The following is an 18,001-nucleotide window of genomic DNA, read 5'->3' as shown; positions in this document are numbered from 1 at the left end:
CGAAAATATTACTGATTCCTGGGTGGTAGATTCAGGGGCTTCATTCCATGCCACACCTGATAAGAAATACTTTCATGACTATGTTCAAGGAGATTTTGGACAAGTTCATCTCGGTGATGATAAACCCTGTAAAATCATTGGAATGGGTAGGGTTCTTGTAAAACAACAAAATGGAAACCAATGGCTATTAAAGGAGGTAAGGCATGTTCCAGATCTAAAGAAAAATCTGATTTCAACAGGGCAGTTAGGCGGTGAAGGTTGTGTGACAACTTTCACAGATAAAGCTTGGAAGGTCACTAAAGGAGCCCTGGTAATAGCAAAAGGCGAAAAGGTTGGTACATTGTATTTATGCAATGGTATTTCTAACTCTGTTAATGCTTTAACTTCCAGAGGAGCAGATGCAGCATTATGGCATCATAGGCTCGGACACATGAGTGAAAAGGGGATGAAGATTCTTCACTCAAGGAATTTGTTGCCGGGTTTGAAGAATGTTGATTTTGACTTCTGTGAGAACTGCATTTATGGAAAACAGAAGAGAGTCAGATTTCTCAGAGTTGGGAAAGAAAAGAAGAACGAAAAATTAGAGCTTGTGCATACAGACGTATGGGGACCTGCTCAGGTATCATCTCTCGGTGGCTCTCGTTATTATGTTACTTTTATTGATGATGCAACTAGAAAAACTTGGATTTATTGTATTAAGAATAAATCTGATGTATTTGATACTTTCAAGAAATGGAAAGCTTTGGTTGAGATTGAGACAAGAAAGAAATTGAAGTGTCTTAGATCAGACAATGGAGGTGAATATTGCAGCAAAGAGTTTGATAGGTACTGTTCAGAGCATGGAATTCGCAGAGAAAAGACAGTTCCAAGAACACCACAAGAAAATGGTGTGTCAGAAAGGATGAACAGTATAATCATGGAGCGTGCAAGGTGCATGAGATTGCATGCAGGATTGCCTTTACAGTTTTGGGCAGATGCTGTAGATAGTGTTGTTTATCTAATAAACAGAGGGCCTTCAAGTTCCTTGGATGGTGGTGTTCCAGAGGAAGCATGGACAGGTAAAAAGGTAAACTACTCTATTTTAAAGCCTTTTGGTTGTGAGGCCTTTGTCCATATTGATAAAGAAAATAGAACAAAGCTTGAGGCAAAGTCAAAGAAATGTACCTTTATTGGATATGGTGTTAATGATTTTGGTTATCGCTTATATGATTACGAAAATCACAAAATCATTAGGAGCAGAGATGTAATATTCAATGAAAAGGTCTTGTATAAGAATCAGTTGCAGGAAAAGAAACAGGAAAAGGAAAACAAGGAATGCGCAGTTCTTGATGAAATCACTGAAAAAGTAAAGGTGCCTGAAAATAATAATAATCAACAACCACAACAACAACAACCACCACAACAGCAACAGGCACCACAAACACCTGAAAGTGGTGTTAGAAGATCTACCAGGATAGGTAGACCCCCTGAACGATACTCTCCTTCATTATATTATTTATTGTTGACTGATTCCGGTGAACCCGAATGTTATGAAGAAGCAATGCAGGTTGAAAGCAGGAAGAAGTGGGAGGTAGCCATGGAAGAAGAGATGGACTCCTTAATGCATAACCAGACTTGGGATTTAGTCAGGTTGCCTGTAGGAAAAACTACATTGAAGAATAAATGGGTTTACAGGCTGAAGGAAGAAGATGGAGGAAAACAGAGGTATAAAGCTAGACTTGTGGTGAAGGGGTTTGCACAGAAGAAAGGTATTGATTTTGATGAAATATTTTCTCCTGTTGTTAAAATGACTTCAATCAAAACTATTTTAAGTCTTGTAGCAGCTGAATATTTGTATCTTGAGCAGTTAGATGTAAAGACATCCTTTCTCCATGGGGATTTGGAGGAAGAGATATATATGCAGCAGCCACAAGGATATGAGGTGAAAGGGAAGGAGAAACTAGTGTGCAGGTTGAAGAAGAGCTTGTATGGCTTAAAACAGGCTCCAAGGCAGTGGTATCTAAAATTTGACAAGTTTATGTCTGAACAAGGTTATACTAGATGTCACTCTGATCATTGTGTTTATTTGAAAAAGCAAAATGATGGCAGCTATATTATATTGTTACTGTATGTAGATGACATGCTTGTTGCAGGATCTAACATGCAGGAAATAAATGTGCTCAAAAGAAAATTGGCAAATTCATTTGCAATGAAGGATTTGGGAGCTGCGAAACAAATCCTTGGTATGCGAATAACTAGAGACAGGAAAAATCGTAAATTAACATTGTCTCAGAATGAGTACATACAAAAGGTGTTGAAAAGATTTAACATGCACAATGCAAAACCGGTTAGTACACCTTTTGCTAGCCATTTCAAACTTAGCAAGGAAATGTGCCCAAAGACCCAAGAAGACATGGATTATATGTCTAAAGTTCCATATGCATCAACAGTTGGAAGCTTAATGTATGCAATGGTCTGCACAAGGCCTGATATTGCACATGCAGTGGGAGTTGTAAGCAGGTACAGGAACAATCCAAGAAAGGAACATTGGATGGCAGTGAAATGGATTCTCAGATATTTGAAAGGTACCACAAATCAAGCATTATGATTTGGTGGTTCAAACATCTCCCTACAAGGATATGTTGATGCGGATATGGCAGGTGACAGAGATAACAGGAGGAGCACTACAGGATATGTATTTACTGTTGGAGGAACAGCTGTCAGTTGGGTTTCAAAAATCCAAAGTGTTGTTGCACTTTCAACAACAGAAGCAGAGTATGTTGCTGCTATAGAGGCTAGTAAAGAAATGATTTGGTTACAAAGGTTTATGGGTGAATTGGGTAAGGAGCATGATATGGGCACGTTATACAGTGATAGCCAAAGTGCCATTCATCTTGCAAAGAACTCAGCATTTCATTCCAGGACTAAACACATACAACTCAAGTACCATTTCATACGATCAGTGTTGGAAGATGGAGAGTTGAAGCTGGAAAAGATACACACTAGCCAGAATCCTGCAGATATGCTAACAAAAGTTGTATCCAGGGAGAAACTGAGAATATGCTCAGTTTCAGTTGGTCTTCAAGGATGACGATGAAGATGAGAAATAGCCAGGTCCAAAGAGGAGTCATTGTCCAGCAAATGGAGCAGCGTGGAGTTGCTACAATCAGTCTCCAAGTGGGAGATTGTTGGGTGTGGAGCCTGATTATCTTCTATATTCAAAGGTATCGCCACATAGGACCCCAGTTCGAATGGGCCGTTCATTAGGCGGATGATCTGACGGTAGAACTTATGTTTAGTTTAGGGTTTTTTGCCCTAGAAGGCAACCCCTCTCTTTGTATGAGGGTATTGTATTTGAGGCTGTGTGATAGATGTGTATTCAGTGAGCGAGAAACAGAGAGGTGAGACTGTGAGAGAAAATAGAGGATATTACAGCAGATTTGCTGTAGGTTGTATCTCTTCATTTTGCTGGATAATAGAAAGGAAGGACTCGCTGTTCGGGGTGGACATAGCCCAAACTGGGTGAACCACGTATATCTGTGTCTCTCTTGTTTTGTGCGTTTTCTGTGTTTATATTTCTGCAATATTTTATGTGTTCCATTGCTCCGTAATATATAATTTTCTAACACACACCCTCAAGGTTGTAAGTGGAATTCCAAAATTTTGCACGATTAGCCTAACTGGGTGACACGTAGCATGAGAGAACCACTTTTCTCGCGTGCTCTCGGGTGAATATCGGTCGTGCAAGAATTTGTGCAAGATTGCGCGATAGCCCTTTGGATCAAGCTAGATAGATCGACGGTGGAGATTTTGGGCACATAAAGTATTGAAAGGACGCAATAGCCATTGGATCAAGCTAGACAGATTGAAGATGGAGATTTTGGGTGCATAAAGTATTGAGAGGACGTGATAGCCATTGGATAAAGCTAGATAGATTGATGGTGGAGATTTTGGGTGCATAAAGTCAAACATTGAAATGAATATGCATGCGGTTAATGGTGTTTGGTCAGGTTTGTTGTGGATCAGACGGTAAAGAGATCTACGTATAATCTAATTAAGACATGAGTTATTGTCTCCCGCTTAAGAATTTTTTGCCAAAAGAAATGAGAATGTGAGTGAGATCTATTACAGAATGAAAGTGATTGAAGATGATAATGATGAAATGAACCAAGTACTGAATCAAAACAATGAACTCCAAATCTCTTGCAATAACTAGAAACCTAAAACACAACCAATCTACTCTACCATGCTATAATGGAAATGTAGCTACTTAAGAAAATGATCAATTTAACCATGAATCTACGCTAGCATACATGTACAATAAAGAGGAGCCTTAGCTACTAGGGTTGGGGCCTAACCCAAGAGCTTCAGCCCTCTAAGTTAACTCAGTGTTGGCTCAAAAAAAAACTCATTCTTATTATCAAAACAATGGATTACATCAACAACTATAACAAGTCTTGCAACTCGAAAATAAAGTAAAGTTTTACAATAAAAAGTCCAAATCCTACTGAGGTCCTAGGCCTCTCTACTTATACGGCTGAAGTCTCCAATGACTTCCCTAAAATTAGGGAGGCTCGACTCCCAAACTCGAGATAACTGGTGCTTTGACTTTCACTTGCTAGACTGCCTTCTAGTCCTCATGATTTGGTTGGTTGCACTCCGAGCTGATGAAGGAATATTCGAATGGAGGGGTAGTAAATGAGGAGGATTTACCTCCTATAATTCGTCTCCCTTGTCCCATTCTAGTTTTGACCAAGGTATTTGCTAAAATTCCTTGCTTTTATCCTTTAATCCTACGCTAAATCCACACTAGACCACAAAGCAAAATATCCAACTCTAACTCATCTCATAAACAAAATATAATCAAAAGTATGGAATGAGTTGTGAGAATAGTTGGTTTGACTAAGCTAGGAGGTGAATTAAGGCCCATATAATTAGCGAATGATGAGGCTCATCATCACCCCCCTTACTGAAAGTATTGCTCATCCTCTAAGAAACTTAGTCAATGTCCATGTCCTTCATGGCTCTAGTAGCCTCTCTGACATCCCATGTCTCTATTGTGGTCTATTTTTCTTGTTCATAGAAGCCTGTTTTCCTTTCTACTTCTTCCCACTGTCTCTTCCTCTTCTTCTTTTCTCCCTTCTAGCATCCCTAAGAGTAATGGTGGACTGAGTTTTAGGCCTATCCAATTTACCTTCAACCTTTGCATTGATTGCTTATACATAGGTGTCCTGTTGAGTGCCTCTCTCAACCTTTGAGGGGAGTGATATTATCTGATATTCAAGCTATGTGGTAGTGTGTTCCATCTCCTTAAGCAGGAATGCATACTATCTTCTCCTAGCAGCCTAAACATATCCTCAAAATGTGAAATTTCTTGCTCTTGGGCAGCAAGATATTTAGGTGCCAGCTGAGGATCATTTGAAATTAGATTATGGGTGTTGATTAGGGCCTTGGGATTTGATTGTTCAGCTTTGATGAAAATAGGTTGATTTTTCTCTTTGGCCAATATTCTTTTCATCTTTGTAGCCCTTGACTCCTCATGGTTCAGCCATGATGCCAAAGCCATTAATTGTAGATCTCCTAGCTCGGCATTAGGATTCCAAACATTCATGTCTATGAGGGCCATGTTGTGCAAATAAAACTCAACCATTTTGGTCCTATCCTCTAGTGTACTTTGATAACAAAGATCAATAAACTACCTGTAGTCCTAAAATGGCATGGTTCCCCTTTGTGCAAGTGTTTTAATCTGAAATTGCAGCCATTATCCTTTGAGGTAAGGAGCATAGGATTTAGTTGGCATCCTGCACTGGATGGCCTCCAAGGAGAGGCTGACCATAAATTCTAGTTGGCTTTCCCTTTCCTACAGTTGTCCTCTTAGCCATGCATTTTCCCTCTCAATTCTAACTCTCATTATTGCTTCTCTATCCCTTGGTGTAGGGGAATCTTCAATCTCAATAGGGATTTTTGTTGATATTTGTGGCTTCCCTTGTTTGATTCTTGTGCTCTTTCTTGTTATGAAATATAGAGGGGTTTGCCTCCTTCTTTTCCCTTTTTTCTTGACTGGGGTGCTGAGAGCAGTGAAGGAAGCTGCTGCCTCCCTCTCAGGGGCCTCTAGAGACACCCTAGGTGACTCCTCCTCGTGTTTTTCCCCTTTTGTTTCAATGCCTTCTTCCTCTATGTTTTTCTTATCTTCTTCCTCTTGCTATTCTTTCTTATCTCCATTAGTTTCTTCCTTCGTTTCCTCCTCTGTTTCAACATCATCCTCCTTCTCGTATCCTTCATCATGTTCCTCTATATTAGTTTCTTCTTCATCCATCTCATCCCCATCTAGCTCTGTGTCTTATTATTTTTGTTTTTCCTCCTCCTCACTGACAGAAGGACTAACGTCATAGCTGAGGGTTTTGATGTCATCCTCTACTGGTAAGTCTTTGAAGATTGACCATCTTATAGGGATCCCGAGGTTTTGGAGGGAATCCTTAATGAGGATCCTGATCAACCCATGGTGAGCCAATTGTTGGGAATTCCTTTACTTTGCTGCTGGAGTCTGTGAGTGATTTCGTCAAGAAATAGGGTATGCTGAGTTGTTGGTGAGTTGGTGTTTCTACCCCAAATCTGAATTCTTCAAGCATACTAAAATGGTAGCCATAAACAACACTATATCTACCCTCACATGAGATATATTTGATGAGTTGGTAACCTACCTCACTCCATGGGTATGGCAGACTATCTCTCCTTACTCCATTTTTATCCTCTGTGGGTTCTTCACCTTCTAAAAGAATTTCCTTTCTGCCACCTGACTGTCTGCTTTGTCTTATTTTCTCCATGGAATTCCTAGGAGAAGTGTGGTGACCCTACTCATGAGCTCTGGGGTGAGATATATAGAGAGCCCTCTAACTATAATAATGGCATGGATTATGTTGTGTGGAGTGAGGGAATGATAAAATTCTTGAGCCACCTCATCATCATACCCTGTGAATTTTCAAAAAACCCCATCCATTGGTGTCTTATAAAGATTTCAAGCACTTGGGGGTGTTGTTGTATCCTCACAGTGTTTGTGGGTTCTCTCCTATTAAACCCTCCTATCATGTTGCTTGTGAGGCTTGAGGAGGAAATGTGAGGTTTGACACAAGAATTTTAAATTTAGGAGAAAACAGAGTTTCATGTGTATGTAATTCACCTCCCACAGTTGTTATATCACTAACTTTTAGAGCATTTCTAGTTCATTTGCTTGTAAATGGGGATGGATTTTTAGATCCTGCCTCTTTAGAATGGTGGCAGTTTAGAATGGTGGCAGTGGACAGTTCTCATGATATTCCCTCTTGAAATCCTCTCTGCCTATCTTGTAGACTACCTCTGTGTATCCTGTAGACTGTTCCTGTAGGAATTCTTGTACATGCTCTTGTAGAAATTCTCTTGTAGAACAATGAATCCTTGCTTCCAGTGGGTGGCCAATGTTATAAGCATGACTTGAGTGAGGGAGTTTCGAGGAAGTGGAATGCATGAATGCATGCAAATGATGTTTTGTTTCACACTCCTCGTAATCAGCTCCCACCTCGTAGATCTGTGGTTAACCACTTATTGTCCTACTCCTCCTCTATCTTTGAGTTGACTACAACCACATGTGAGAGGACACTTGTTTTTGTATGTGATGACTAATCTAAGGTGGCCAAGTTAACTGGCCACCTTTTCACTTATAAACCAACTACGTCGTAACCTTTACAACTTTTGATCAAATGAAGCATATGAGTGAGTGAGCAGGATACTTACTTGTGGTCTCGATGCCATGTTGTAGTTGTCAAGGATCAGAGGTGTTGAGTTGTTTATTTGCTACATGTTCATTCTTCTTTCTCCTATGTTGTCTGCTGTCTAGATCTCCTGGATCATCCTAGTGAAGACCTATAGCTGATGATTGTAGAAAACACAATCTTCACCTAAATTGAAGCAATGAAGTGGAAAATGATAGAATTGATGGAGGGATGCATGGTAAGGAGTGGAGGAGATGAATATATGTGGCACAGGGTTACCTTTGGATCTTCTCTTTGCTCCTCGATTGTCTTTCTCACCCACCTACAAATAACAATTATGTTCTTTTTTTTTCTTTTTTTTTGAAAAACACTTAGGCTGCCTCAGAGAGGTTTTCACCTTAGATGTTTTCCCTGGCTACCTAAAGGAAGGTTTTCACCCAGGGATCTTCTTATTCTTCTTTCTATTTTTTCTCATCCCTGGGCCGCCTCATGAGGTTTTCAACCTAAAGATGGGACTCAAGCGCCTCATGGACGTTTTCACCTGAATCCTTATTCGTTTTTACTTCTTTTTTTTTTAGTGACTTGAGGAGGGAGGAGCTGGAACTTGCTCCACCATCATCACCATCTTATTGATATTGTCAATGAACTCTTGGTTTGATAAAGGCCTCTTGCACATTTTAAATCGGTGTCCATTAACAAGCAATGGAATGGCTTCTTCATCTATAGTCCCGATTTGCATTGAACCATTATCATGGCATCTTTCCACCACATAAGGTCCAAGCCATCTTGTCCTTAGCTTGCCCTTGAAGTCTTTATACCTAGAATCATATAAAAATGCCTAATCGCTCTCTTGAAATTGCTTCTCCTTAATTTGTTTATCATGCCAGATCTTCCTCTGAAGCTAAATTATCTTTGTATGTAGGAGGGCCTACATTCTGAATTCATCCAAGCCATTCAAATGGAACAATCTTTATTTATGTGCATGACTGAGATCAAAATCTAGTTGGATTGCCATCCTCAATGTGTTATATTCAATCTCAATGGACAACAAATCCTTTTTCCCATAGACCAGCTCATAGGGTGTAATTCCAGTGATGGTATTCCATGTTGTATTATAGGCCGAGGTGGCCTCAACTAGTCTCTTTGCCCAATCCTTCCTACTGCTGCTCACTGCCTTGGTTAAGATGCCCTCTAGTGCCCTGTTGTTCACCTCCACTTGCCCATTAGCTTGTGGATGATAAGGAGTGGAGGTCCTATGCCTGATTTTGTGATTGCTGAGCAGTTCTTCAATCATGTTGGAGGTAAATTGGCTGCCTTGGTCTGTGACTAGCTCTCTAGGGCACCCAAATTTGTAGAATACATTCTCCCTTAGGAACTTAGCCACCTTCTCTTCTGTTGTTGCCTTAATCACCTTGATTTCAGCCCACTTATTCAAATAATCAGTGCACACAATAATGCACTATTTTTTCTTTGAAGGAGGGTTGATAGGCCCAATGAAGTCCATGCCCCACTTTTCAAATGGATTGAAAGACACTTGAGGTTGAGGGGCATTTCATCTCTTGGAGTAGGCTTTCCCATCCTCTGGCACTGATCACACTGACTAATGTAATTTTTCACATCCTGATGAAGAGTGGGCCAATAATAGCCCGCTTGTAACACTTTGAATACTGTCCTCTTTGCTGCAAAGTGACCTCTACAAGGCCCATCATGATAGGGCAAACAGATGTCAAGAACTTCATCTTCCCTTACACACCTTCTCAATATTTGATTTGGGCCAAGTTTGAAGAGATTGCCCCCAATCAAGGTGAAGGGGCCGATTTTCCCAACTATATTGCTCTTTTCTTTGGAGGGAAAGCTTGGTGGGAATTGTGCTAATACCAAATAGTTTACTATATCAGTAAAACATAGGGAGAGAACTGAAATAGAAAACAAATGCTCATCTGGTAATTGGTCATCCACCATTCCTTCTTCACCTGCAAGTAGATTCATCCTAGATAGAAAGGCTGCAACAACATTTTCCTTACCAGGCTTATCAACAATAGTTAGATCAAGCAACTAAAATAAAATCAACCATCTTATAATTCTAAAATTCACATCTGGTTTGTTCATTAAATATTTGATTGCAGCATGGTCAATATGCACAAATGTTTGATAGCCTGTAATGTAATGCCTAAATTTGTTTAATGAATGCACAACATCTAGGAGTTCCTTTGCGGTCATGTATAATTTAGCTCAGTCTTTGACAGGTTCTTACTGATAAAATAGATGGAATAGGGCAATTTCTCCTCTACCTAACATAAGGCTATTCTTATGGCTTTGTGTGAGGCATCAACATGAATATGAAAAGGGAGGGCCCAGTTTGGGCCTCGAAGAATTGGTGGAGTGGTCAACTTACCCTTTAAAATGTCTAAAGCCTCTTGAGAGATTTTTGACCATATAAACTTTGAATCTTTGGCCAACAAACCAAATAAAGGAGAGGCCAACTTGTTGAAATCCTTTATGAACCTTCGGTAGTATCCAGCTAACCCCAAGAAACTCCTGACATCCCTCTGCTTTTGAGGAGGTGGGACCCTTTGGATGATTGCTATTTTGTTTGGGTCCACCTGCAGTCCTTACTGAGATATTGAATGACCTAACACGGTTCCTTCAGTCATAAAAAATTCTCATTTTTTTGGACTAAGAGACAGGTTCATTTCAATGCATTTGTGCAATACTTTGCCTAGGTTAGTCAGGGCTTCTTGAAAATCACAACCATAAGGTGTAAAATCATCCATATAGACTTCCACTGCATCATGTACTAATTCGGAAAAAATACTCAAGACTGCCCTCTGGAAAGTGGCCAGAACATTGCATAGACCAAAAGGAAGGACCCTATAGGAAAAAGTACCCCAAGGACAGGTGAATATGGTCTTATCCTGGTCTTCTGGGCAAATTTAGATTTGGTTGTACCCGATGAATCCATCTAGGAAAGAGAAAAACTTCTTCCCTGCTAGGCCATCTAACACTTGGTCAATGAAGGGTAGGGGAAAATTATCCTTCTTTTTGGCTTTGTTCAACTCTATATAATCTACACAAATCCTCCATTTACCATTTTTCTTGGGAACTAACACTAAAGGAGAGACCCATTCATTGTCAGAGATAGGGTAAATGAATCCTGCATCTAGCAGTTTTTGCAGTTCTTCTTTGACTATATCTTTAAGAGCTAGATTCATCCTCCTTTGTGGTTGTCAGACTAGCTTGCAACCTTCTTTGATGTATATGTGGTGAGTACACATTGAGGGGTGTACTCCCTTCATTTCCTTGTAACTCCAAGTGAAGGCTTCTAGGTTTTCTCTCAACATGTTGCATAGATTTTCCTCTTCAAGAGTAGAAAGAAATGGATTAATTTTCAAATTTTTCTCTGGGCCAAATTCTAAGATTTTGACATGGAGTGGGTTGGAATTGGCCAAGCATAAGTCAATTGGATAATTGTTCTAGATTTCCCTTACTTCTTCTTCTAATGGTAATGAACTAGGAGTTGGACTTTGGAGCGAGTGTTCAACTAAGTCATACTCATCTTGCTATCCTCATCCTATGGTTGCTTCCAAAGCATAAAGTTGGGTTGAATAAACCTTATCTTCTTCCTCCTCCTCGAACCATAAAGGTAAATCATGCTCTAGAGAAGGTTGAGCAGGGGGTATAGGACTAACTATTTGGACATATGCCCATTCTTGATGGTCATATTCCCAGCTCTGCAGCTAACATAAGCATTAGTTGTGGCCAACCATGGCCTCCTAAGGATGAGAGGGTAACCAGTAAGCTTAGCCTTAGGCTGGAGAACTAGAAAATCTATAGGGTACTCCCAGGAGTCAATGGAGACCATCACATCCTCCAAAATTCACTCAGGGGTGACTGTGGAATGGTTTGCAAGTTGCAGAACTATTGTGGTCTTCCACAATGACCCTTGGAGGTTGAGCTTGAGCATGGTGTCCTTGGTCATCACATTAATGGAAGCCCCAAGATCAATCAGAATGTGTGGGACAATGGTTCCATTGATGTGCACATCTATTACAGGGCTTCCAGGGTCCAAATACTTTGGACATATTACCTGTCCCAACGTTAAGTCAGACAACTGCCCAATGAAATTAATGGTAGGGGCATCCATTTTTCTTCTTCCTGGATTCTTGAAGCACTTCTCCTCGATCAAATTATTGTAAATGGGAACATCTTTTATTGCTTGGAGAATGGGAATCTTTACACATAGATTTTTCAATTCTCCCGGAAGTTCAGTTTCTTCTGGGGTATGCTGGAGCGATTGGGCTAATCTCTCAAGAAAGGGTGGATTTACTTTAAGGATATTTTCCTCTCTTTCTTCCTCAACCTCCCTATGTGGAGAGGGAGGTTAGTTATTTGGGAGAATTCTCCCAGATCTTAGGTTGATCTCAAGGATTTATACAACATGAGCTGGGTATGATGTCTCTCCACTATATACTTGTTGAACCTGCCTATTTTGGGTTCAGATTTGGTTGGGCAGGCATCTAGGGCTGCTTCAGTGGAGCAGAGTGTAGGAGTTGTGGTTGGGTAGGTGGTGGATGCAATAGAGCTGGAGCATTGTTGTATTGGGGCCTCCACCCGTAGAGTGGGATATTCCACTGAGGTTGTGGCAGAATGTAAGGTTGAAATGACTGGCTGGCTGGCTAGGAATGATACTGAGATGCATAGGACCAAGGAGGGGGTGTAGACTAGGAAGGATGAGTAGGGGGTCCCCAAGAAGGCATAGATGTGGTTTGGCTGGGATTGTAATATGAATGGGATGACCCTTGCATACCCTATTGGTATGGTCTAGGCCCAGGAGGTATCCTTTGGTTGATGTAGAAAAGTTTCTCATTGACCCCTTCATCTCCTTGATATAAAGCTTTAAGTCCGGGTAAAGAAGGGCACTTGTCTGTGGAGTGGTTTTCTTCACAGACCGAGCAAATTTCAATATAGTTCAATGGACAGTCATTCCTAGGATGCCTCCTGGTGCACCTAGGACAAAATATGGCCAAGGCTCTCTCTACTTCCTCTTACTTCCTTTTGATGTTCATGGTGTCCAATTGAAAGGCAAGGGTTTGCAGCATCTCACTTTTGAAATCTTCCAGCATATTTCCAATTTCACCCTTGATGGATGAGTTGGAAGATGATGTACTAGCCTTAGGTTGACTACTCCTCCCCTTTCTCCTGGCTACACTAGAATAGTTTCTAAATACAGTCTTGATATCCTCATAAGGTAATTAATAGATATCTTCTCCTACTAACAAATGTAAGGTATCCAAAAGATATTCCCTTACTCCTCTGAGAAGGACCAACTTTAGTGACTCAGGGTCAAGTGTGCACCTGGCCCTTTTGAAACTGAGTTGGAACCTTGATTCATAGTCTTCTAAGGATCCATCGCAGCCCATGGTCATCCTGAAAATCTCTTCTTTAGTATCATTTGACCTACAGTAGTCCATATATTTTTTGTTAAAAGCCTGCTGCATTTGAGCCCAAGTTGTGATGCTATCTCCAGGTAAACCCATGAACCAACACAATGTTGCATCCTTGAGGGTAGATGGAAACAATTTTAACTTTTTCTCATCATTTATATAGTCATAGGTTTGGAATATGATAGAAAACTCAAATAGGAAACTGTCAGGGTCCTCTGTGGTCAGGCCATGGTAATGAGGTAGAGCAGAGGGGATTATATTCTTCATCTTAGTGTCCCCATTGGTTTCCTTGATGGGGAAGGTAGACTCAATTCTCTCCCTATTTGCTTTGTCATTTCAGTTCAGCCATTGGTTCAATAGGAATGGGTTCCTCTTCTTCTTATTCCCTTATAGGTTCTTAAAATATGCTAGGTTTCTTACCTAAGGGTTCCTCTAGTTCACAACCACTAAAGAAGAGAGAAGTTTGGTTGTTGGATGCGGTGGGTGTATTTGGCAGGAATTTTCCTAAATTTCCCCTACTCCTATGAGGCATGAAAGGAAATGTTTTTGGGTTGGTTTTTGGAAGATTTTTTTAGCAAGAAAGTAATTTTTAGAAATGAAATTGTTGATTGAATGAAAACTACTGATAGAAAGAAACTACTTGCTGAATTGAAATTCTACTTGTAGAATGGAAAGAAAAGTAGATAGTGACAACTGAAAGAAAGGAAGCTACTAGATTACTTTTGCATAAATAAACTAATGTAAGAAAGTTGAAGACTATAAATAGAAGAAAAGAAAGCAGTAATCACATTCTACTCTGACACCTCCCCGACAACGGCGCCAAAAAGTGATGAGCACCAGTATTGCAACAAGGACGATGCAACTCTTGGGCTACCAACTTTACTTATCAACCTGAGGTTCATAAAAAATTGGAGGTGACAGTACTATATGCATAAGTAGAAGTGAAGGTCCTACATGTTGTCACTTGTTCATTTGGCAAGAGACCCCAGGGGTTCCAAGCCAGACTTCTATAGAGTCAGAAGAAGCTTGATTCTTTGATGGAAGAAGAGAAACTATATTCTAAGAGAGCTACTCTACTATTGTAATGAAGAAAACAACATGTAATGCTAAATCACACCATATCCTAATTAACCATTTAAATAGCTAAACTAAGTAGAATTTATAAATCAACACTAACCTAATGCTGCTATCTAAGTTACAGAAGTAAAGAGAATCAAACCAAACTAATGTGTAAGCAAGGAAACTAAACTGTCTGTTTTCACGTTTTTAGTGTTTTGGTAAAATCAAGAATGCAAGGAGTCAAGCAGAAGAGCAAGCAAAGATCGAAATCACTAAAAGGAGGACGCAACAAAGCAGAAGTGCATAGGAACCATTGGATTGATTATTGAACAGTAAAAATGGTAAGATGAGCAGTGGAGATCTTATTGCAAGAGATTACGTGAGTAGATGGACGAACAAGACTAATGGAAGATGAATGGCAGAGATCTTATCGCGGGAGGTTAATTCAATAGATTGAAGAACAAGGCTAATCAGAATATGAATGGCGGAGATCTTATCGTGGGAGGTTAAGTCAAGAGATGGACAAGCAGGGCTAATTAGAAGATGAATGGCGGAGATCTTATCACTAGAGGTTAAGTCAAGAGATGGACAAACATGAATAATCAGAAGATGAGCGACGGAGATCTTATCGTGAAGATGAAGTGAATAGATGGATGGATAGGATTAATGAAAGATGAGCAGTGGAGATCTTATCACGGGAAAAACGTGCGGAATGATGGAGCGGGTTTTTGTAGGTGGTAAGAAGTTTCTCGAGTGCCCTCAAGGTTGTAGGAGGAACTAAATTTTTTTGTGTGATTATTCTAACTGGGTGACACGTAGCATGAGAAAACCACTTTTCTCGTGTGCTCTCGAGTGGATATTGGTCTTGCAAGAATCCGCATGAGATTGCGCGATAATAGTTGGATCAAGCTAGACCAATTGATGATGGAGATTTGGGGTACATAAAGTATTGAGAGGACGCGATAGCCATTGGATCAAGCTAGATAGATTGACGATGAAGATTTGGGGCACATAAAGTCAAATTTTGAAATGAATACGCATGTGGTTAATGGTGTTTGGCCAAGTTTGTTGTGGATCAGACCGTAAAGAGATCTACGTATAATTTGATTAAGGCGTGAGTTATTGGCTCCCACTTAAGCATTTCGTGCTGAAAGAAATGAGAATGTGAGTGAGATCTATTACATAAAGAGAGTGATTAAAGATGATAATGATGAAATGAACCAAGTATTGAATCAAGACAACAAACTGTAAAGCTCATGCAATAACTAGAAATCTGAAACACAACCAATCTACTCTACCCTGCTGTAATGGAAATGAAACTACTTAAGAAAATGATCAATTTAACCATGAATCTATGCTAGCATACATGTACAATAAAGAGGATACTTAGCTGCTAGGGTTGGGCCCTAACCCAGGAGCTTTAGCCCTCTGAGTTAACTCAGTGCTGGCTCAAAAGAAAACTCATTCTTATTATCAAAACAATGGATTACATAAACAACTATCACAAGTCTTGCAACTCAAAAATAAAGTAAAGTTTTACAGTAAAAAGTACGAATCATACTAAGGTCCTAGGCCTCTCTACTTATACGACTGAAGACTCCAATGACTTCCTTAAAATTAGGAAGTCTCGACTCCCAAACTCAATACAACTGGTGCTTTGACTTTCACTTGCTCGGATGCCTTCTAGTCCTCATGATTTGGCTGGTTGCACTCCGAGTTAATGAAGGAATATTCGAATGGAGGGGTAGTAAATGAGGAGGATTTACCTCCTATAATTCCTCTCCCTTGTCCCATTCGAGTTTTTACCATGGTCATTGCTAAAATTCCTTGCTTTTATCCTTTAATCCCGCATTACATGCAAATTAGACCACAAAGCAAAATATCCAACTCTATCTCATCTCATAAACAAAATATAATCAAAAGTATGCAATAAGATGTGAGAATAGTTGGTTTGACTAAGCTAGGAGGTGAATTAAGGCCCATATAGTTACCCAATGATGAGGCTCATCAAGGTCTTCAGATCCTGGATAATTTCTTTGTCATTTCCAATCAACAACATATCATCCACATACATGAACAAATAAATAACATAGTCACCAATTAATTTAAAATACACATATTGATCTTCTTTTCTCCTTATGAAACCAACTCCCTCTATATATGTATCAAATTTCTGATACCACATCCTTGGTGATTTTTTTAACCCATACAAATACTTTTTTCACTTGTGTACAAGTTATTTCTTACCCTTCACAGCAAAGCCTTTAGGTTGCTTCACATAGATATCTTCTTCCATATCCATATGAAGAAATGTTGTCTTCATATCCATCTATTTTACCTTAAAATCAAATGTAGCAACAAAAGATAAAAGTAATATAATAAAAGCTAATTTAGCAACATGATAAAAGGTATCACCAAAATCAAATCCTGTCACCTGGGAATAACCTTTTTCTGTGAATAGAGCTTTGAATTTATAAACCTTACCTTCTGCATTCATCTTCTTCTTAAAAACCCATTTTCTTCCAATGGGTTTCCTTCTAGTTGGAAACTCCACTAGATCCCAAGCCTCATTTTTGTCCAAAGATGCCATTTCATCATCCATGGCTTTTCTCTAGAGTTTTCCATCCTCTGAATCTACTGCCTCCCTGATAGTTCTGGGATCATCATTAGTAATAGATAAAGAAAATTTTTAACAGAAAGCATATGGACTATACCTTTATGGCTTCCTTCTCTCTTGAACTAATCTTCTCAAGACTAGAGTTTGTGGCTCTTCCTATTTTGATTCATGTTTTGTTGTAGCGTCTAATTCTTCCTCCTTTAGCTCAAACTCTATATTCTTAGGTTCCTTTTGTAGGACTTCATGTTTAATAACATATTTCACCTCTCTAAACACCACATCTCGGTCATACACAATCTTCCTTGTTTCTGGGTTCCAAATCTTATAACCTTTTAAACCACCCTTATACCAAATAAATATGCACCTTTCAGATTTACTATCCAACTTGGTTCTTTTCTCCTTTGGGACATGTACATATGCATCACAACCAAATACCCTCACATATGAAAGAGAGAATTTATTACCAGTCCATACCTCATGTGGAGTCTTATCCTCCAACACTGATGAAGGTGATCTGTTAACCAAGTAACGTGTTACCTCCATTGCCTCTAACCAAAATTATTGTCCTAACCTGACACCACTGAGCATGCTTCTTTCCTTTTCCATCAACGTCATGTTCATTTTTTTTGCAAGTCCATTTCACTAAGGTATGTATGGATTAGTATTATGACATGATATACCACACTTCTTACAAAAATCTTTAAATTCCTTCTTTCAGAACTCTCCACCATTATCTATCCTCAACACCTTGATCTTCTTCTCTGTCTGATTTTCCACTAGAGCCTTAAATTCTTTAAACCTGTGAAAGACTTCAAATTTCTTCCTAAGGAAATATATCCATGTATTCCTTGAGAAGCCATCTATAAATGAGACATAGTACACAAACTTACCCAGTGATGGAACCAACATAGGTACAAACAAATCACTATGCACAAGATCTAATATCCCTTTCGCCTTCCCATGTACACAATGGTTAGGGGAAACTCATCCGATTCTACTTCCCATATACACAATGTTTAGAGAAATTGAAATCTAGAGAGAAATTAGACATACCTTCTACCAAACCATTAACATGCAGTATTTGAAATCCCTTCTCTACAATATGTCCAAGCCTTTGATGCCATGGTCTTTTCTCCAGATACTACTGGTTTTTCTAC

This window comes from Pinus tabuliformis, chromosome Q (genome assembly GCF_031772625.1).
Source record: "Pinus tabuliformis cultivar Carrire ecotype Pingquan chromosome Q, CPIR1, whole genome shotgun sequence".
Taxonomy (NCBI): Eukaryota; Viridiplantae; Streptophyta; class Pinopsida; order Pinales; family Pinaceae; genus Pinus; species Pinus tabuliformis.
This window is presented reverse-complemented; position numbering follows the sequence as displayed.